The sequence below is a fragment of the Manis javanica genome, chromosome X (genome assembly GCF_040802235.1).
Source record: "Manis javanica isolate MJ-LG chromosome X, MJ_LKY, whole genome shotgun sequence".
In the NCBI taxonomy this organism is placed as follows: domain Eukaryota; kingdom Metazoa; phylum Chordata; class Mammalia; order Pholidota; family Manidae; genus Manis; species Manis javanica.
The window spans coordinates 104,627,117-104,649,342 of NC_133174.1; positions in this window are offsets into that span (position 1 = coordinate 104,627,117).

Below are 22,226 nucleotides of genomic sequence, written 5' to 3' on the forward strand. Positions count from 1 at the left end.
AACAGATCTGTAGAATACTGTTTGCAACCTCTGATTCTGTACCAACTCCATCATTCATATATCATAAAATTGAGAATAGAAAAAGTCTTGCCCAATTAGCACAACTAGTTGCTTGAGTCCCCTTTCTGGTAATCATGACGGCCATAAAATTATGAACCAACTAGGAAATCACACAAACTTAAAAAACAATGTTATGTTATTTGGCAGACACTATATGCTATCAAAATCCAGAATAGGGATAGATAAAATATCAAAATTTCCAGCATTATCATCCTCTGTTCTTCAGTCTCAGACATTAAAATCATCTTTCTATTGCAGAATAGTATTTTTTCTTGCAAGATGATCAGTTACCTTGAATGTATGTTATGTTTAGAAAAATGTGACTGTGAAGAAATCTTCCTCTCCCCAAAACAGATAGGATCCAGAAGCCTAATTTCTTTTGTCAATTGAAGCCCAACCAAGAATCCCAGTGTAAAGCAAAGCATCTATTTAATCATAATTTCTAAGACACAAGCTGTGAACTGCAGATGGAGGAAGATGTATCTATGGGGTATAGATCATTACTCAGATGTTATCAGCTGCCTTTCCTACAGCATATTGCCACCTTTGATGAAATACCTCATTAGAAGAATACCAAAAAGTCCAGAAAAACTTTTTTTTTGTTGTTGTTGATTTTATTTTTTTATTTTTATATATTTAATTAATTTATTTTTTTTTGAGAGGGCATCTCTCATATTTATTGATCAAATGGTTGTTAACAACAATAAAATTCTCTATAGGGGAGTCAATGCTCAATGTACAATCATTAATCCACCCCCAGCCTAATTCTCGTCAGTCTCCAATCTTCTGAAGCATAATGAACAAGTTCTTACATGGTGAACAAATTCTTACATAGTGAATAAGTTCTTACATGGTGAACAGTGCAAGGGCAGTTATATCACAGAAACATTTGGTTTTGATCACGCATCATGAACTATAAACAATCAAGTCAGATATGATTATTTGTTTGATTTTTATATTTGATTTATATGTGAATCCCACATTTCTCCCTTATTATTATTAATATTATTATTTTTTAAATAAAATGCTGAAGTGATAGGTAGATGCAAGATAAAGGTAGAAAACATAATTTAGTGCTGTAAGAGGGCAAATGTAGATGATCAGGTCTGTGCCTATAGACTAAGTATTAATCCAAGCTAGACAAGGGCAACAAAACATCCACGGATGCAGAAGATTTCTCTCAAAACAGGGGGGCTGAGATTCTAAGCCTCCCTTCTGTTGGTCCCCAATTTTTGTCCTGATGGTCCCCCTGCGACTGTGCCTGTCTTAGGTTGTTCCTCCCTTGAGGAATCTTACCCGTCTCTGGCTAACCAGTCATCTTCCGGGGCCATACAGGGAAATGTAAAGTTGGTAAGTGAGAGAGAAGCCATATTGTTTGAAAAGGTTAGCATTTTACTTCTTTGCAGATTTATGCCCTGTGGCTTCTATGCCCAGCATTTGTCTTGAGGTATCTTTACCACTTGGAGGAATTATGATACTCAGTGAATTCGATATGAGGCACGAATTCTATTTAAGGATTGTAATTAGGAAGGAAGAAGAAAAGCTATTGAGGTAGCAGATGGAAGAAAACTTGGGAAGATTGATTATTTCTTTGACATCTTCTTGTAGAGTAACTTAAGCATGTATAGGTTTTAACTACTAATTAAATTGCATACACACATTAACATAATAGGAATACAGTTACATAACCAAAGCAGACCTATAATTACCAGCCATCTCCAGTGAAACCAAGAAAACCAGTTAGGCACCCTAGGCATTTGTGAAAACCTATCTATGATATGGTGGATATTGTCCAACTGTACTTGAACAGTCTGAGAGAAATCAGACAAATTAAAACAACCCATTCCTGGGAACTGTTCACATCTTGTATGTTCTTTTAACAGTAGATAGTCTGTAGTCGTAAGATTTTGGAGTGCTACAACTTGCACTTCTCCTAATTCTTGGTTGAGTTCCAACACTATGGATCCAGTCAAATTTGTTGTTTTACTGTATGCACAGGCCAGCTTAGATATCTCCTTCTTCATTTCAATGGCAAGTCCAGGAACCAGTGGGATGAATGCAGCTACAACTGCAGCATTGCCAGGATCTTTGTTGAGCTTTTTTGATGATCATCTTCTGGTATGACTCGTCCAGAGAGTGCTGATGTTGGAAGTTCTTCTTCATATCGTATCTTAGTTCATTTTCTGTGTAGCCAAATTAGGCTTTGATCCTCTGTATAAACACAAACAGACCCTTTGCCCACACTTTGATATGCCCTTTATACCATTGTGTAGAACTCATTGGAGGTCACCACACAGGAACTGCCTTTTTTTTTTTTTAAGAGAAAGGAATATTATCAGAAAAGTGTACCTCCATAGCCGGTCATCTGATACCCTTTAAGTGATCAAAATTAAGGATATTTAAAGCATGCATTAATTGTTGATTTACAGTTAGTTTTATCCTGTCAGGGAGTAATCCCCCTTCTCTTTCATTTTTTTTTTGTTGATGTTGTTATATTTAATCTACACTTACATGAAGAATATTATGTTTACTAGGCTCTGCCCTATACCAGGCCCCCCCAGAAACCCCCCTACAGTCACTGTCCATCAGCACAGCAAAATGCCATAGAATCACTACTTGTCTTCTCTGTCTTGTAAAGCCCTCCCCATTCTCCCACCCCCGCATGCATGCTGATCTTAATACCCCTCTTCTTCTCCCCCCACCCTTATCCCTCCCTACCCACCCATCCTCCTCAGTCCCTTTCCCTTTGGTATCTGTTAGTCCATTCTTGGGTTCTGTGATTCTGCTGCTGTTTTGTTCCTTCAGTTTTTCCTTTGTTTTTATACTCCACAGACGAGTGAAATCATTTGGTATTTCTCTTTCTCCACTTGGCTTATTTCACTGAGCATCATACCCTCCAGGTCCATCCATGTTGCTGCAAATGGTAAGATTTGTCCTGTTCTTATGGCTGAGTAGTATTCCATTGTGTATATGTACCACATCTTCTTTATCCATTCATCTATCGATGGACATTTAGATTGCTTCCAATTCTTGGCTATTGTAAATAGTACTGCGATAAACATAGGGGTGCATCTGTCTTTCTCAAACTTGATTGCTGCATTCTTAGGGTAAATTCCTAGGAGTGGAATTCCTGGGTCAAATGTTAAGTCTGTTTTGAGCATTTTGATGAACCTCCATACTGCTTTCCACAATGGATGAACAAATTTACATTCCCATCCGCAGTGTAGGAGGGTTCCCCTTTCTCCACAGCCTCACCAACATTTGTTGTTGTTTGTGTTTTGGATGGCAGCCATCCTTACTGGTATGAGGTGATACCTCATTGTAGTTTTAATTTGCGTTTCTCTGATAATTAGTGATGTGGAGCATGTTTTCATGTGTCTGTTGGCCATCTGTATTTATGTTTTGGAGAACTGTCTGTTAAGTTCCTCAGCCCATTTTTTAATTGGATTATTTGAGTTTTGTTTGTTCAGGCATGTGAGCTCTTTATATAGCCTTTATCGGATCTGTCACTTACAAATATATTCTCCCATACTGTAGAGTTGCTCTTTGTTCTATTGATGGTTTCTTTTGCTGTACAGAAGCGTTTCAGCTTAATATAGTCCCACTTGTTCATTTTTGCTGCTGTTTTCCTTGCCCGGGGAGATATGTTCAAGAAGATGTCACTCATGTTTATGTCTAAGAGGTTTTTGCCTATGTTTTTTTCTAAGAGTTTGATGGTTTCATGACTTACATTCAGGTCTTTGATCCATTTTGAGTTTACTTTTGTATATGGGGTTAGACAATGGTCCAGTTTCATTCTCCTACATGTAGCTGTCCAGTTTTGCCAGCACCATCTGTTGAAGAGACTTTCATTTTGCCATTGTATGTCCATGGCTCCTTTATCAAATATTAATTGACCATATATGTCTGGGTTAATGTCTGGAGTCTCTAGTCTGTTCCACTGGTCTGTGGCTCTGTTCTTCTGCGAGTACCACATTGTCTTGATTACTATGGCTTTATAGTAGAACTTGAAGTTGGGGAGTGAGATACCCCCTACTTTATTCTTCTTTCTCAGGATTGCTTTGGCTACTCGGGGTCTTTGGTGTGTCCATATGAATTTTTGAATTATTCGTTCCAGTTCATTGAAGAATGTTGCTGGTAATTTGATAGGGATTGCATCAAATCTGTATATTGCTTTGGGCAGGATGGCCATTTTGACGATATTGATTCTTCCTAGCCACGAGCATGGGATGAGTCTCCATTTGTTAGTGTCCCCTTTAATTTCTCTTAAGAGTGACTTGTAGTTTTCAGAGTATAGGTCATTCACTTCTTTGGTTAGATTTATTCCTAGGTATTTTATTATTTTTGATGCAATTGTGAATGGAGTTGTTTTCCTGATTTCTCTTTCTATTGGTTCATTGTTAGTGTATACGAAAGCTACAGATTTCTGTGTGTTAATTTTGTATCCTGCAACTTTGCTGTATTCTGATATCAGTTCTAGTAGTTTTGGGGTGGAGTCTTTAGGGTTTTTTATGTACAATATCATGTCATCTGCAAATAGTGAGTTTAACTTCTTTTTGAATCTGGATTCCTTGTATTTCTTTGTTTTGTCTGATTGCCATGGCTAGGACCTCCAGTATAGCAGTGGGGAGAGTGGGCATCCCTGTCTAGTTCCCAATCTCATAGGAAAAGCTTTCAGCTTCTCACTGTTCAGTATAATGTTGGCTGTGTGTTAATCGTACATGGCCTTTATTATGTTGAGGTACTTGCCCTCTATTCCCATTTTGCTGAGAGTTTTTATCATGTATGGATGTTGAATTTTGTCTAATGCCTTTTCAGCATCTATGGAGATGATCATGTGGTTTTTGTCTTTCTTTTTGTGGATGTGGTAGATGATGTTGATGGATTTTCGAATGTTGTACCGTCCTTGCATCCCTAGAATGAACCCCACTTGGTCATGGTGTATGATCCTTTTGATATACTTTTGAATTTGGTTTGCTAATATTTTATTAACTGTTTTTGCATCTACGTTCATCATGGATATTGGTCTGTAATTTTCTTTTTTGGTGGGGTCTTTGCCTGGTTTTGGTATTAGGGTGATGTTGGCTTCATAGAATGAATTTGGGAGTATTCCCTCCTCTCCTATTTTTTGGAAAACTTTAAGGAGAATGGGTATTATGTCTTCTCTGTGTGTCTGATAAAATTCTGAGGTAAATCCGTCTGGCCCAGGTGCTTTGTTCTTGAGTAGTTTTTGATTACCGTTTCAATTTCTTTGCTCGTAATTGGTTTGTTTAACTTTTGTGTTTCTTCCTTGGTCAGTCTTGGAAGGTTATATTTTTCTAGGAAGTTGTCCATTTCTTCTAGGTTTTCCAGCTTGTTGGCATATAGGTTTTCATAGTAGTCTTTAATAATTCTTTGTATTTCTGTGGAGTCTGTCATGATTTTTCCATTCTCATTTCTGATTCTGTTGATTTGTGTTGATTCTCTTTTTCTCTTAATAAGTTTGGCTATAGTCTTATCTATTTTGTTTATTTTCTCAAAGAACCAGCTCTTGGTTTCATTGATTTTTGCTATTGTTTTATTCTTCTCAATTTTGTTTATTTCTTCTCTGATCTTTATTATGTCCCTCCTTCTGCTGACTTTAGGCCTCATTTGTTCTTCTTTTTCCAGTTTCGATAATTGTGATGTTAGACTATTCATTTGGGATTGTTCTTCCTTCTTCAAGTGTTCCTGGATCGCTATATACTTTCCTCTTAGGACTGCTTTCACTGCGTCCCAAAGAAGTTGGGGCTTTGTGTTGTTGTTGTCATTTGTTTCTTTATATTCCTTGATCTCTATTTTAATTTTTTCATTGATCCATTGATTATTTAGAAGCATGTTGTTAAGCCTCCATGTGTTTGTGAGCCTTTTTATTTTCTTTGTAGAATTTATTTCTACTTTTATACCTTTGTGATCTGAAAAATTGGTTGGTAGAATTTCAATATTTTGGATTTTGCTGAAGCTCTTTTTGTGGCCTAGTATGTGGTCTATTTGGAGAATGTCCCATGTGCACTTGAGAAGAAAATAAATCCTGTTGCTTTTGGATGTAGAATTCTATAGATGTCTATTAGGTCCATCTGCTCTACTGTGTTGTTCAGTGCTTCCATGCCCTTAATTATTTTCTGCCCAGTGGATCTTTCCTTTAGGGTGTGTGGTATGTTGAAGTCTCCTAAAATGAATGCAATGCAGTCTATTTCCCCCTTTAGTTCTGTTAGTATTTGTTTCACATATGCTGGTGCTCCTGTGTTGGGTGCATGTATATTTAGAATGGTTATATCCTCTTGTTGGACTGATCCCTTTATCATTATATAGTGTCCTTCTTTATCTCTTGTTACTTTCTTTGTTTTGAAGTCTATTTTGTCTGATATTTTTACTGCAACCCCTGCTTTCTTCTTGCTGTTGTTTGCCTGAAATATGTTTTTCCATCCCTTGACTTTTAGTCTGTACATGTCTTTGGGTTTGAGGTGAGTTTCTTGTAAGCACCATATAGATGGGTCTTGCTTTTTTATCCATTCTATTACTCTGTGTCTTTTGATTGGTGCATTCAGTACATTTACATTTAGGGTTACTATTGAAAGATATGTACTTATTGCCATTGCAGGCTTTAAATTCATGGTTACCAAAGGTTCAATGTTAGCCTCTTTAGTATCTTATCGCCTAACTTATCTCGCTTATTTAGCTGTTATATACACTGTCTGGAGATTCTTTTCTTCTCTCCCTTCTTATTCTTCCTCCTCCATTCTTCATATGTTGTGTGTTTTGTTCTGTGCTCTTTCTAGGAGTGCTCCCATCTAGAGCAGTCCCTGTAAGATGCCCTGTAGAGGTGGTTTCTGAGAAGCAAATTCCCTCAGCTTTTGCTTGTCTGGGAATTGTTTAATCCCGCCATCATATTTAAATGATAGTCATTCTGGATACAGTATCCTTGGTTCAAGGCCCTTCTGTTTCATTGCATTTAGTATATCATGCCATTCTCTTCTGGCCTGTAGAGTTTCTGTCAAGGAGTCTGATGTTAGCCTGATGGGTTTTCCTTTATAGGTGACCTTTTCTCTCTAGCTGCCTTTAAAACTCTTTCCTTGTCCTTGATCCTTGCCATTTTAATTATTATGTGTCTTGGTGTTGTCCTCCCTGGATCCTTTCTGTTGGGGGTTCTGTATATTTCCATGGTCTGTTTGATTATTTCCTCCCCCAGTTTGGTGAAGTTTTCAGTAATTATTTCTTCCAAGATTATTTTCCATCCCTTTTCCTCTCTCTTCTTCTTCTTGTACCCCTATAATATGGATATTGTTCCTTTTGAATTGGTCACATAGTTCTGTTAATATTGTTTCATTCCTGGAGATCCTTTTATCTCTCTCTATGTCACCTTCTATGCATTCCTCTTCTCTGCTTTCAATCCCATCAATGGCCTCTTGCATCTTATCCATTCTGCTTATAAATCCTTCCAGAGTTTGTTTCATTTCTGTAATCTCCTTTCCGGCATCTGTGATCTCTCTCTGGACTTCATCCCATTTCTCTTGCGTATTTCTCTGCATCTCTGTCAGCATGTTTATTGTCTGAGCTCTGGTCTGGATGGCTGGGGCTGGGTGTTCAGTAGTCCTGGGGTCCTACTCCCTCCCGCTCAGACCTCTCTCCTCCTGCCGGGAGCTGGGGGGAGGGGCGCTCGGGACCTGCTGGGCCAGGGTTTGTATCTTACCCCTTTTGTGAGGCACTGGGTTCTCGCAGGTGTTGATGTGATCTGGATGTTGTCCTGTGTCCTCTGGTTTCTATTTTAGGAAGAGTTGTCTTTGTTATATTTTCATAGATATATGTGATTTTGGGAAGAGATTTCTGCTGCTCTACTCATGCTGCCATCTTGGCTCCCACCCAGAAAACCTTTTGAAAGATGCTTTTTCTCCAATGAATGCAAACATTATACAAGGGAATTTTCAAAGAAAAAATAATTTATTACTTACGCATAAATGTATAACTTTACAGCTATAAAAACTTTTCATGTGTTATCTCATTTCTTCCACAGAGAAGTTTTTGTGAGGATAAAATTATTATGGTCCCACTTTTTTTAATATGAAGACTATGAAGCCCAGATAAAGTAAATAATTTTATTAATTCATATGACCAGAAAGTAGCAGAACCATGACTCAGATGTAATTTCAATGTTTCCTATCTCATATGTACAAATATTAATTTAGTAAATTTGTTCCCTTGATTTATAAATAATTTTTATTGCATATACTATGTTTTGCAACCATGATCCAGATGACTGGTATTTTTGCTTTTTGGTTTAATTTTTTTTTTAGTTATATTTTTGAAAAGGACAATGAGAAATTTCTAATGCTTCTTTTTGTTAGACAGACTGAAGTAAAACTCTTTAAATGAAGAATATATCAAGTGATATGAACAATGAAAGATTAGTCTGGGCTTGATATAAAGAAATGAGAAAAAACTAAAAAATCAAAATTGACCTTGGTGTCAGCTCAAGAGGCTGTGAGAGACTGTATATTGGGAAAAAGTAGGAACTTAGACTAAGAGCTTCACAAATTCACAATATTAAAATTAGATCAAACTTAACCTCTACCAAACAATTTCCCTAATTGATATGAATCAGTTCTGATGCCATTTTTTTTTGTGATCCTTCAGCACATAGGCAATATGTATGGTCTATTACTTGGCACCTGTTGATGTGTTTTAAATCAAATATTTCCTCAGCAAGGTTCTGAGTTTGAGGCTTCAGGGAGATATAAAGGGAAATCAAGCAGTATCAGTTCTCAAATTCTTATTTATAATCTAATGAAGGACAAACCATATTCAAAAATTAATATATGTTAAGCTGCTTTTGAGAGGTAGGGTATGCTAGTGAAGCTAAATTGGTATCAATTTACTGTAGATTGGTATAAATTTAAGATATTATCCGTAAGCCTCACAGTAATCACTAAGAAAATAACTTAAAAAACATACAGAAAAGGAAATGAACAGGGTATCAAACTGGTGCAGCAGAATAAATAAAAAACAAATAAGGCAATGTTGAAGGAATTGAGGAACAAAAAAGATGCCAGACCTATAGAAAACTTATAGCAAAATGGCAGAACTGACTCCTGCATTAGCAATAATCACTTTGTAAATGTAATGGATTAAATGTACCAATTAAAAGATAGTGGTTGGCAGATGGATAAAAAAAATATGATCAAACTATATACTGCTTACAAGAGACTTATTTTTGACTCAAATAGATAATGAAGGGTTTTGGTGTGTTCTTCTCATAATTTTCTACACATGACACATAGTACACACTAAATATTTGAATGAATGAAACAATAAAGGTTGCTATAAAGCTTTCAAAATTTGTTGATTTGATTCATAAAAAATTGTATTATGCTTTAATTTCCATTTATCCATTAGGAAGATTTATTGTTTCATGTTAGTCAGCTGTTTTTAGTTCTATCTATAACTACCTGTTCAAATTCTTGGCTCTTTTTCTGTAGTGGCATTTAATTGTTCAGTTTTCTAATTGACTTGTAGGAACTCTTTCTTTATTATGGGTGATATCTTTTGGTATATATGAGGGGAATATTTTCTTTGACTCTGTCGTTTGTCTCTTAATTTTATTTACAGTCTTTCTCCTTAAACTACTATATATTTTTCTAACCTCATTTATAAGTAATTCAGTTTTTGAATGGTATGAGGGAGGCTCTAACTTCATGTTTGCAGTTCTTTCCGCCCCAGTTATCAAATATTCCAACTTTTCTCCAGTGATTTGAAATGCTGTCTTTATTGCATACCAAAATAACAGGAGTTTATTATTTCTGACTTTTCTGATGTTTATACATGCTCTAGTACCACGTGAGATCCAGTTTAGTCCTAATAGCCTGTGATGACCCTGCTGGTTCTCACTACCTGATTCTAGTACTCCTTGTGGCCTACCGCTACTTTCTTATTTTCACAGATAAATGCAACTTACCCTCTGCTGCCCAGTACAGCTCCTAGCAATTCCTGTCTACTGCTTTCCTGGTCCCATTTTATCTAGTTCTATTCTGTCCTGGTCTAGGTTGCCCAGGTGAGCGTTAAAGATCAGAAACCAGAACCTTTGCCTACACTACCTGAGGTGAATCAGAGTTCATGTCTTCTAAGCAGCCTGGAGGTCTCTTTGGGTAATGTTTACTCAGATAGATCAACTCCTTCCCTGTGCCAAGAAACCAAGGCAGACAATAAAACCTCTCACTGTTCCCACACAGCAAAGGACAGGCACAGAAGAAAGTAAGTTAGAGAGTAAGTTCTGAGACCAACAGCACAGCAGAAAGAAGTCATCCTCAAGAGAGACAGGCATTGAACATTCTGAACACAATGTATGGTAGTTCCAGGACTTTAATAGACCTTTCCAGTAGCAAAACAAAACAGGGATTGGTAGTACCATGCAAATATATCTGTTGAAGACTGCAGAAGGTGTAAAGTTTGAAGCACTGCAGATAGGGAGTCAGAATCTTCTGCAATTAATAGGTCTGGTACAAGAATTGCACTGCACCCATGTGGAATTGTGTCAGTCATAGAAGAATATCAGATCTAGAATGAAGGCCAAGGAAGAAGACAGGGACTCTGTCAGAATACACACAGTCCTTTTAAGTGCCACCTTGCAATGGTTTCACCAGTTTAGTAAGAAACAATGGGTATTAATGGTTAAAACTCAAAGCACAGCATCTATAATTTGTGGTACATAATTGTGCTTAACTGTAGTAAACAGTATATTGCTTTTTGGATAGGGTGATCTTGATTACTCTCAATTTTTTTCTGTAGATACAAAGTCCTGAATAAAATAATTCATGCTAATGTTGTTATTAACATATCTGGACTAAAAATTGCAGGCATGATTCTGTAGTCTGGGACAGGCAGGTTAAGAAAGCTGCCCCCTTATAGAATGAGACATGAGTAAAGTCTGTCCCTGTCTGAGCATGTGTGTCCCTTCAAGTAACAGAATCTGTGGTTCCTGGGCTCATGGACATTTAAAATAAATGCATGCCTTTTAAAGAAGTCAGCTTTTCAATACTTTAGCAATGACATGTTTTGAGATTTCCTGTGTGGAATCTGATGACTCTGAAATAAATTCTCAATAAAATATTAACATATAATTGACTATTTTTTATTTGAGACAGGCATCAAGAAAGAGCATGAGGCTAAAAAGAGCTAAGTACCATTTACAGGGGTCATGAAATCAGTTTATTATCAAAATGATTAATATTTCTAGTTAATTCTGAAGTACACATATGTGTATATCCAAATGTATACAGTAACATACAAAGTTTTAGATGTCTAGTTTACAAATGTGTCTTTAAGCATATATATATATATGTTTCTTCCCCTATAGATCATAATTTTCTCAAGGTTGAGGATCCCATTCTTTTCTTTCTACCCAAACACGCACATGTGCACATATATCATATCCTGTCCTGTACTATATTTTGCTTAAAGTAAGTATGTAAAGTATATATTTGAATAGCCTATAGCATAATAGGAAACCATCATAAAAACATGAAGAGAGGTAGGTTGATGTAAAAAGAAACTGGTTTTAGTGATGGTCATTTTATTATGCTATAGTACAGTCACAAGGGCAAATAAAGTCAGAAAGTTGTAGTCAAGTAATTTGGTAAACAGAGCATGAACAGAGTCTATAGATACAGTGACAGGGAAGGGCTTGGGAAATTACAAAGCAACAACAGTAGACTGAATTGTGTTTTGAATGTGTGGGAACGAGTGGGAAATGATCCAGACACTGCATGCTTGATTTCAGGAGAAATGACTTTGCTTCCCAGAGACAAAGACAGAACACCTACAGAAAAGATCAGTTCTATTTTTACTCCATTGACTTTGAACAGAAGAACTGTAGAGATTAGATAGGTTTGAAACTATAATTTTGTCTATAAAATCACACACACACTCATACATATGACACTTGGAAGAAAAATCAATGAAACCATTTATGATGATACCAAATATTCTTAAAATGGAGGTACTTTACTTTATTTTTATATTCACTCATTAAAGATGAATTCCTTGAATACTCATTTATCAGGCACTGCTCTAAACACTGAAGATGCAAAGTGGAATGATATACATACCCTGACCTCAGCAAGTTCTACAAGAGACTGATCAAGAAAGTGCCAAATGCTTTGGTTTCTGTATTGGTCGTTTATGTGTTTAGACATAATAGACATAACTAATTGCCTGTTTAGTGAGAAAATTAGTGCTGAGTACTTTAATAAGGCACATAAAAATCTCATTAAATGGGAAGAACCTCTAGTATTTGAGTTTGATAGGTTAGGGTCAAGACACATAATTCTATATAAGCAGAGTGGGATATAATAGTTTGGGTAGCAGGAACTGGACTGGTTGGTTTCCTGATATGAGCACTATAAAGAAATACCCTATAAAACAAAGGCATTGCCTTATAATCTTTGATGCTGAGAACATAGGAAAATCACAAATGAATACTAGGCTTCCAAGCCCAGACTGTGACGACAATAACCATTTGCTTAAGCAAAACTCAAAGTGGCAGCTCCAGTTTCTCCACCTTCAGGCAATATTTATCTGGTTTAACAGTAATAATCCATCTTTCACACTCTAAGAAAAAAGCAATGTAATAAGAAATCCCCTTCACAATTCATTTTTTATTTTTTGCACACATTAATCATTTAAATTTTTCTTATTTGGTATCAATATACAATTACATGAGCAACATTGTGGTTACTAGATTCCCCCCATTATCAACTCCCCACTACATACTCCATTACAGCCACTGTCCACCAGCATAGTAAGATGCTATAGAGTCACAACTTGTCTTCTCTCTGCTATACTGCCTTCCCCATGCACCCCCACCTATGTTATGTGTGCTAATCGTAATGCCCTTATTTCCATTCTCTCTCCCTTTCCACCCACCCTCCCTAGTCCCTTTCTCTTTGGCAACTATTAGTCCATTCTTGAGTTCTATGAGTCTGCTGCTGTTGTTTTTTTGTTCCTTCAGTTTCTGCATTGTTCTTATGTTTCACAGATGAGTGAAATCATTTGGTACTTGTGTTTCTCTGCCTGGCTTATTTCACTAAACATGATACCCTCTAGCTCCATCCATGTTGTTGCAAATGGTAGGATTTGTTTTCTTCTGTGGCTGAATAATATTCCATTGTGTATATGTACCACATTTCTTTATCCATTCATCTACTGATGGACACTTAGGTTGTTTCCATTTCTTGGCTATTGTAAATAGTGCTGTGATAAACATAGGGGTGCTTATGTCTTTTTCAAACTGGGCTGCTGCATTCTTAGGGTAAATTCCTAGGAGTGGAATTCCTGGGTCAAATGGTATTTGTATGTTTAATTTTTTGAGGAACCTCCATACTGCTTTCCACAATGGTTGAACTAGCTTACATTCTCACCAGCAGTGTAGGAAGGTTCCCCTTTCCTACATCCTTGCCAACATTTGCTGTTCCTAGTCTTTTCTATATTGGCCATCCTAACTGATGTGAGGTGATATCTCATGGTCATTTTAATTTGCATTTCTCTGATGATTAGTGATGTAGAGCATCTTTTCATGTGCCTGTTGGCCATCTGAATTTCTTCTTTGAAGAAGTGTCTGTTCAGCTCCTCTGCCCATTTTTTAATTGGCTTATTTGCTTTTTGTTTGTTGAGGTACATGAGCTATTTATGTAATTTGGATGTCAACCCCTTATCAGATATGTCATTTACAAATATATTCTCCCATACTGTAGGATTCCTTTTTGTTCTGATGGTGTCCTTTGATGTACAGAAGCTTTTTAGCATGATGTAGTCTGATTTGTTCATTTATGATTTTGTTTCCCTTGCTCGAGGAGGTGCATTCAGGAAGAAGTTGCTCATATTTATATTGAAGAGAGGTTGGCCTATGTTGTCTTCTAAGAGTTTTATGGTTTCATGACTTACATTGAGGTCTTTGATCCATTTTGAGATTACTTTTGTGTATGGAGTTAGACATACCGATTTCATTCTCTTGCATGTAGCTGTCCAATTTTGCCAACACCAGTTGGTGAAGAGGCTGTCATTTCCCCATTGTATATCCATGGCTCCTTTATCATATATTAATTGAACATACATGCTGAGTTTATATCTGGGCTCTCTAGTCTGCTCCATTGTTCTATGGGTCTGTTCTTCTGCCAGTACCAAATTGTCTTGGTTACTGTGGCTTTGTAGTAGAGATTGAAGTTGGAAAGTATAATATACCCCCGATTTTTCCTTCCTTCTCAGGATTACTTTGGCTATTCGAGGTCTTTTGTGGTTCCATATGAATTTTAGAACTATTTGCTCTAGTTTGTTGAAGAATGATGTTGGTATTTTGATAGGGATTGCACTGAATCTGTAGACTGCATAAGCATAATGGCCATTTTGACAATATTATTTCTTCCTATCCATGAGCACGGGATGTGTTTCCATTTATTGCTATCTTCTTTAATTTCTCTCATGGGTTTCTTGTAGTGATCAGGTTATAGGTCTTTCACTTCCTTGGTTAGGTTTATTCCTCTGTATTTTATCTTTCTGATGCAATTGTGAATGGAATTGTTTCCCTGATTTCTCTTTCTGCTGGTTCATCATTAGTGTATAGGAATGCAACAGCTTTCTGTGTATTGATTTTGTATCCTGCAACTTTTCTGAATTCAGATATTAGATCTAGTAGTTTTGGAGTGGATTCTTTAGGGTTTTTATATATAATATCATGTCATCTGCAAACAGGGACAGTTTAACTTATTCCTTGCCAATCTGGATGCCTTTTATTTCTTTGTGTTGTTTGATTGCCATAACTAGGGCCTCCAGAACTATGTAGAATGGGGAGAGTGAGCATCCTTGTCTTGTTCCTGATCTTAAAGGAAGAGCTTTCAGCTTCTCTCTGTTAAGTATAATATTGGCAGTGGGTTTGTCATATATGGCCTTTATTATGTTGAGGTACTTGCCCTGTATTCCCATTTTGTTGAGAGGTTTTATCATGAATAGATGTTGAATTGTGTCAAATGCTTTTTCAGCATCTGTGGAGGTGATCATGTGGCTTTTGTCCTTCTTTTTGTTGATGTGGTAAGTGATGTTGATGAATTTTTGTATGTTGTACCATCCTTGCATCCCTGGGATGAATCCCACTTGATCATGATGGATGATCTTTTTGATATATTTTTGAATTCAGTTTGCTAATATTTTGTTGAATATTTTTGCATCTATGTTCATCAGGGATATTGGTCTATAATTTTCTTTTTTTGTGGTGTCTGTCTGGTTTCAGTATTAGAGTGTTAGAGTGATGCAGGCCTCATAGAATGAGTTTGGAAGTATTCCCTCCCCTTCTAATTTTTGGAAAAGTTTAAGGATGATGTGTATTAGGTCTTCACTAAATGTTTGAAAAAATACAGCAGTGAAACCATCTGGTCCAGGTGTTTTCTTCCTAGGCAGTTTTTTGATTACCATTTCAATTTCCTTGCTGGTAATTGGTCTGCTCAGATTTTCTGTTTCTTCCTGTGTCAGGGTTTGAAGGTTGTATTTTCCAGAAAGTTGTCCATTTCTTCTAGGTTATCCAGTCTGTTAGCATATAATTTTTCATAGTATTCTCTCATAATTCTTTGTATTTCTGTGGTGTCCATTATGATTCTTCCTTTCTCATTTCTGATTCTGCTTATGTCTGTAGACTCTCTTTTTTTCTTGATAAGTCTCATTAGGGGTTTATCTATTTTGTTTATTTTCTGGAAGAGCTATTTCCTGCTTTCATTGATTCTGTTGTTTTATTCTTCTCAATTTTATTTATTTCTGCTCTAATCTTTATTATATCCCTCCTTCTGACTTCGGGCCTCATTTGTTCTTCCTTTTCTAGTTTTGTTAATTGTGAGTTTTTAGACTGTTCATATGGGATTGTTCTTCTTTCCTGAGGTAGGCTTGTATTGCAATATACTTCTCTCTTAGCACGGCCTTCGCTACATCCCACAGACTTTGAGGTGTTAAATTATTGTTGGTATTTGTCTCCATATATTGCTTGATCTCTGTTTTTATTTGGACATTGATCCATTGATTATTTAGAAGAATGTTATTAAGCCTCCATGTGTTTGTGGGCTTTTTCATTTTCTTTGTGTAACTTATTTCTAGTTTCATACATTTGTCTTCTGAGAAGCTGGTTGGTACAATTTCAATCTTTTTGAATTTACTGAGGCTCTTTTGTGGCCTAGTATATGATCTATTCTTGAAAATGTTCCATGTGCACTTGAGAAGAATGTGTATCCTGTTGCTTTTGAATGGAGTGTTCTTTAGATGTCTGTTAGGTCCATTCATTCTAAAACCTTATTCATTGCCTCTATCTCCTTACTTATTTCCTGTCTGGTTGATCTGTCCTTTGGAGTGAGTGGTCTGTTGAAGTCTCCTAAAATGAATGCATTGCATTCTATTTCTCCTTTTAATTCTCTCAATATTTGTTTCACATGTTGGTGATCCTATGTTGGCTGCATAGATATTTATAATAGTTATATCCTCTTGTTGGATTGACCCCCTTTTTATTATGTAATGTCCATCTTTGTCTCTTGTGACTTTCTTTGTTTTGAAATCTATTTTGTCTGATACAAGACAAGTACTACAACTCCTGCTTTTTTCTCCCTATTAGTTGCATGAAATATCTTTTTCCATTCCTTCACTTTCAGTCTTTTTTATCCATTCAGGGACTCTATGTGTTTTGATTGGCGCATTCAGACCATTAACATTTAGGGTACATATCGATAGGTATGTACTTATTGCCATTTCAGGCTTTAGATTCTTGGTTACCAAAGGTTCAAGGGTAATTCCCTTACTAGTTAACAGTCTAATTTAACTCACTTTGTATGCTATTACAAACACAACCTAAAAGTCCTTTTTTCCCCCTCCTTTTTCTTCCTCTTCCATTCTTTATATATTAGGTATAATATTCTTTACTCTTTGTCTATCCCTCGATTGATTTTGGGAGGAGTTGATTTGATTTTGCATCTCCTTAGTAAGTAATTTTTCTACTTTGCCGTGGTTTTATTTCCCCTAGTGACAGCTATTTAGCCTTAGGAATATTTCCATCTATAGCAGTTCCTCCAAAACGCACTGTAGAGATGGTTTGTGGGAGGTAAATTCTCTCAGCTTTTGCTTATCTGAAAATTGTTTAATCCCTCCCTCAAATTTAAATGATAACCTTCCAGGTAGAGTATTCTTGGTTTGAGGCCCTTCTGTTTCATTGCATTAAATAAATCATTCCCTTCCATTTGGCCTGTAAGGTTTCTGCTCAGAAATCCGATAGCCTGATAGGCTTTCCTTTGTGTGTGATCTATTTTCTCTCTCTGGCTGCTTGTATAAGTCTGTCCTTATCCTTGATCTTTGCCATTTTAATTATTATATGCCTTGGTGTTTTCTTCCTTGGGTCCCTTGTGTTGGCAGATCTGTGCACCTCCATGGCTTGAGAGACTATCTCCTTCCCCAGATTGGGGAATTTTTCAGCAATTACCTCCTCAATGACACTTTCTATCCCTTTTTCTCTCTCTTCTTCTTCTGGTACCCGTATAATACAAATATTGTTCCGTTTAGATTGGTCACACAGTTCTCTCAATATTCACTCATTCTTAGAGATCTTTTTTTCTCTCTGTGCCTCAGCTTCTTTGTATTCCTCTTCTCTAACTTCTGTTCCATTTACCATCTCTTCTACTACATCTAATCTGGTTTTAAATTCCTCCATTGTATGTTGCATTTCAGATATGGAATGTCTTAATGATTGAATCTCCATCATAAATTCTTCCCTGACTTTCTTGAATATTTTTCTGTACCTCCATGACCATGTTTATGACTTTTATTTTGAACTCTCTTTCAGGAAGTTTGGTGCATTCAGTTTCATTTGGCCCTTTTTCTGGGGTTTGTGAGATTTTGTTCTGCACCAGTTTCCTTTGACATTTCATATTTGTATGTGGTGCCCTCTACTTCCCAGAAGCTCTAGTCTCTGGAGCTGCTCAGCCCCTGGAATGAGGTCCAGGGTTGCAGGGGAATGGCACTGATGCCTGGTGGGAAGAAAGAGCTGTTTCCTGGTTCCTGGCTGCAGTGCCTGTCTCCACTGTCAGAACCAGTTGGCCAAGCACACAGGTGTAAGTCTCTGTGCTTTGTGTCTGTAGCTGCCATAAGACAGGGCCTCCTCCTGGCTGGCCTGATGCTAGGGCACAGACTGCTGGGTTTTGGGACAGTTCTGGCAGGTCAGGAGCCAGTGGGCTGAGTACACAGGTGTAAACTTGCTTGGCTTCTCTAACTATTGTAGGTGGGGCCTCCCTCTGGCTGGTCTGATGTCAGTGCAGTGACTGCTGGTTTGCAGCTGGTGCCGTCAGGCCAGGACAAAGGATTGGCAGGCTAGTGGGGGGCCTCAGAGCTGAGTAGCCAGCCAGGAGGATAGAGAGCCTGAAGCTCCTGAAATTTCCCAACCAGCTGGGCAGAGTTCTCCCAGACAACCTTGCCCACCTATCCCTTCTCCTGTGCAGCCAGCTCCATGAAAACCCCACCCCTTCAGCAGCACTCTTGCTGCTAGGGAGCCTCTCAGACCACCCGCCTTTCCTTTGTCCCAGAGCAGCCCAATGTGGATCCCTGTCCTCCACAAATGGCTGGAGTCTCAGTCTCTCAAATATTCCACTTGTCTTAGCTTTCCAACCCCACCAATCTCCAGAACACCATGCAATGTATGTTTGTGCTCCCAAAGCCGACCCCCAGGGCTGGGTGTTCATCAGTCCCAGGCTTCCACCCCCTCCCTGCTCTGTTTCTCTTCCTCCTGCCAGTGAGCTGAGGTGGGGGAAGGGCTTGGGTCCCGCCAGATGAAGGCTTTGGTATGTTACCCTGTTTAGTGAGGTCTGCTCTGTTCTCCAGGTGTATGCAGTCTGGTGCAGCCTTCTTTCCTGTTGCTCTTTTAGGATTAGTTGTATTAATTATATTTCTGTATTATATGAAGTTTTGGGAAGAGTTCTCTTTCTCATGTCTCACGCTACCATCTTGAATCCCCACAATTCATTTTTAAAGTGACAGTGACTACTAAGCTATCAGTTCAAATTCTTGTTTGTGGGAAAACTTGAAAATACTATTTTCCATACTGAGTTTTCATTGATAGAATTTAGTGTGGTGATGTGATTCCCAAATGACCCTATGGTATTAGGTAAGCCTTCTGTTTAATGAAGAATATAAATGATGAATGGAAACTTTCTACAAGCAAAGTGACTTGGAGGATAAGTTCCTCTTGAAGATGGAAATTCATTCTAGCTAAGTAGAAAGATAATTATCTCTTCATCAGACTCATATCCTGCTGCTACTATCTAAATATGAAACATTGCAACATTACTAACTTGACACTTCAGTGCTAATGCTAAGTTGACAGTCAGTACACACAATTTAAATATGTGCCAACTTTCCAGGGGCATATGTGAAAAATGTTTTGTTACCAGATATTTAGTTATTCAAAATAGCAGACTCAAAATACTAAGTAGTATTCCTTGAAAATTTCAGCAGCATTTTGGAGAACTGGTTTGCATTTCAGTAAGCAGTTCATATTTTGCGCAGCAACATTTCAAGCCACACATATGCTTAATCACACACATGCTGAAAGTTGCAAACCAAGACATTTATTTGGAAAAGTGTAAGAATTTTTATTTTATGTATTATATAGAGGTCCCATCATTTCCAGGCCTTCTAATCTTGATATAATAAAATGGAAAAGCATTGCTTAAGAATTAGTTCTCGTTTCAATTCTAAAGCATTTTTTATTACCTGATTTTTATCTAAAAACAAAATAAAGGCCTTTCAATTGATTCTTTACTTATCTGTAGTTTTTTGAGGTTTTAGTGAAAAGATCTTGCATATTTTCATCAACCTTAATTCTATTTGTTCTTTGCTATTATAACTTAATTTTTACATTTGTATGAATGTTGTTGATAGTATATAGAAAATCAATTATATTGTCTATATTGACTTTATATCCAAAGCATTTGCCACATTCAGTAATTAGCACTAAGAATTTTATGGGGGGGCAGATTCCTTAGGATATTCTACATAGCCAATCATGCCATGAAAATACACATATTTGCTTCTCCCATTCTAATTTTTTATGTGGCTGGAATTTTCAATACGGGGTTGATTAGAAGTGATAAGGTTCAGTATATTGCATTGTTTCCAGTATTAGGTGGAAAACATTAAATGTTGCAGCATTAAGTTTACAGTTAGTTTTAGGTTTACCATAGATGCATTTTATCATGCCCTCTATTTGCTGAAAGGTTCTTTTAGAAAAAAAATCATGAATTGGTATTAATAATATGTCTCATGTTTTTCTGCATCCATTGGAAAAATCATGTGATTTTTTTCTTTTATTTCTGTTAATATAATCCATTATATTGACTTTCCAATGTTGGACCAAACTTGCATTCATGAGATAACACTTGGACTTAATGAAGTATCACTTTTATATGTTGCTGAATTTGATCTGTCAATATTTTTAATGAATTTTCATATCATATTTATGAAAGGTATTGGTCAATAATTTTCTTTCCTTGTAATATCTTTCTCAGTTTTTGGCATCTGTGTTATACTGCCTTAAGAAAAGGTTATGGAATGTACAACCTTTTTGATCATTCTTGCTAGCTATTTATTCTTTTTTTTATTGATACCATTTCTTTTTTGCTTAATCCAAGATCTGGTATCTATAAAATTTTTTCAGTAAATATCTCTTTAAAATAGGTAGCTTTGGCCCAGACAACTGGTACTATTAACTCTTTTTTAAAGTTATTATTGATATATACTCATGAATGTTTCAGATGAAAAACAATGTGGTTACTACATTCACCCATATTATCAAGTCCCCATCCATTTCTCTGTGCTTCACTTTGTTCCCCATAACCCCCACACCATGTGTACTAGACATAATACCCCTCAATACCCTTCTGCTTCCCTCTCCACCCACCCTCCCACATCCCTCCCCTTTGGTAACTGCTAGTCCCTTCTTGGAGTCTGTGATTCTGCTGCTGTTTCATTACTTCAGTTTTCTTCATTGTTATACTCCACAAATGAGGGAAATCATTTGGCACTTGTCTTTCTCTGCCTGGCTTATTTCACTGAGCATAATATCCTCCAGCTCCATCCATGTTGTTGCAAATGATAGGATTTGTTTTCTTCTTATGGCTGAATAGTATTCCATTGTGTATATGTACCACCTCTTCTTTATCCATTCATCTACTGATGGACACTTAGGGTGCTTCCATATCTTGGCTATTGTAAATAGTGCTGCAATAAACAAATGGGTGCATATGTCTTTTTGAATGTGAGAAGTTGTATTCTTTTGGTAAATGCCTAGGAGTGGGATTCACAGGTCAAATGGTGGTTCTATTTTTAGTTTTTTGAGGAACCTCCATATTGTTTTCCACAATGGTTGAACTACCTTACATTCCCACCAGCAGTGCAGGAGGGTTCCCCTTTCTCTGAATCCTCACCAGCATTTTTTGTACTTATTCTTTTTGATGCTGACCATCCTAACAGGTGTGAGGTGATATCTCATTGTGTTTTTAATTTGCATTTCCATGATGATTAGTGATTTCAGCATCATTTCATGTGTCTGTTGGCCATCTGAATTTGTTCTTTGTAGAAATGTCTCTTCATATCCTCTGCCCATTTTTTAATTGGGTTATTTGCTTTTGGGGTGTTGAGGCATGTGAGTCTTTACATATTTTAGATGTTAACCCCTTCTCGGATATGTTGTTTACAAATATATTCTCCCATACTGTAGGATGCCTTTTCATTCAGTTGATGGTGTCTTTTTCTGTACAGACGCTTTGTAGTTTGATGTAGTCCCATGTATGCATTTTTGCTTTTGTTTCCCTTGCTCGAGGGGATGCATTCAGGAAGAATTTGCTCATGTTTATATTCAAGAGATTTTGGCCTATGTTGTCTTCTAAGAGTTATATGGTTTCATGGCTTACATTCAGGTCTTTGATCCATTTCAAGTTTACTTTTGTGTATGGGGTTAAACAATAATCCAATTTCATTCTCTTGCATGTAGCTGTCCAGTTTTGCCAACACCATTTTTTGAAGAGGCTTTCATTTCCCTACTGTATATCCATGCCTCCTTTATCGTATATTAATTGACTGGATATGGTTGG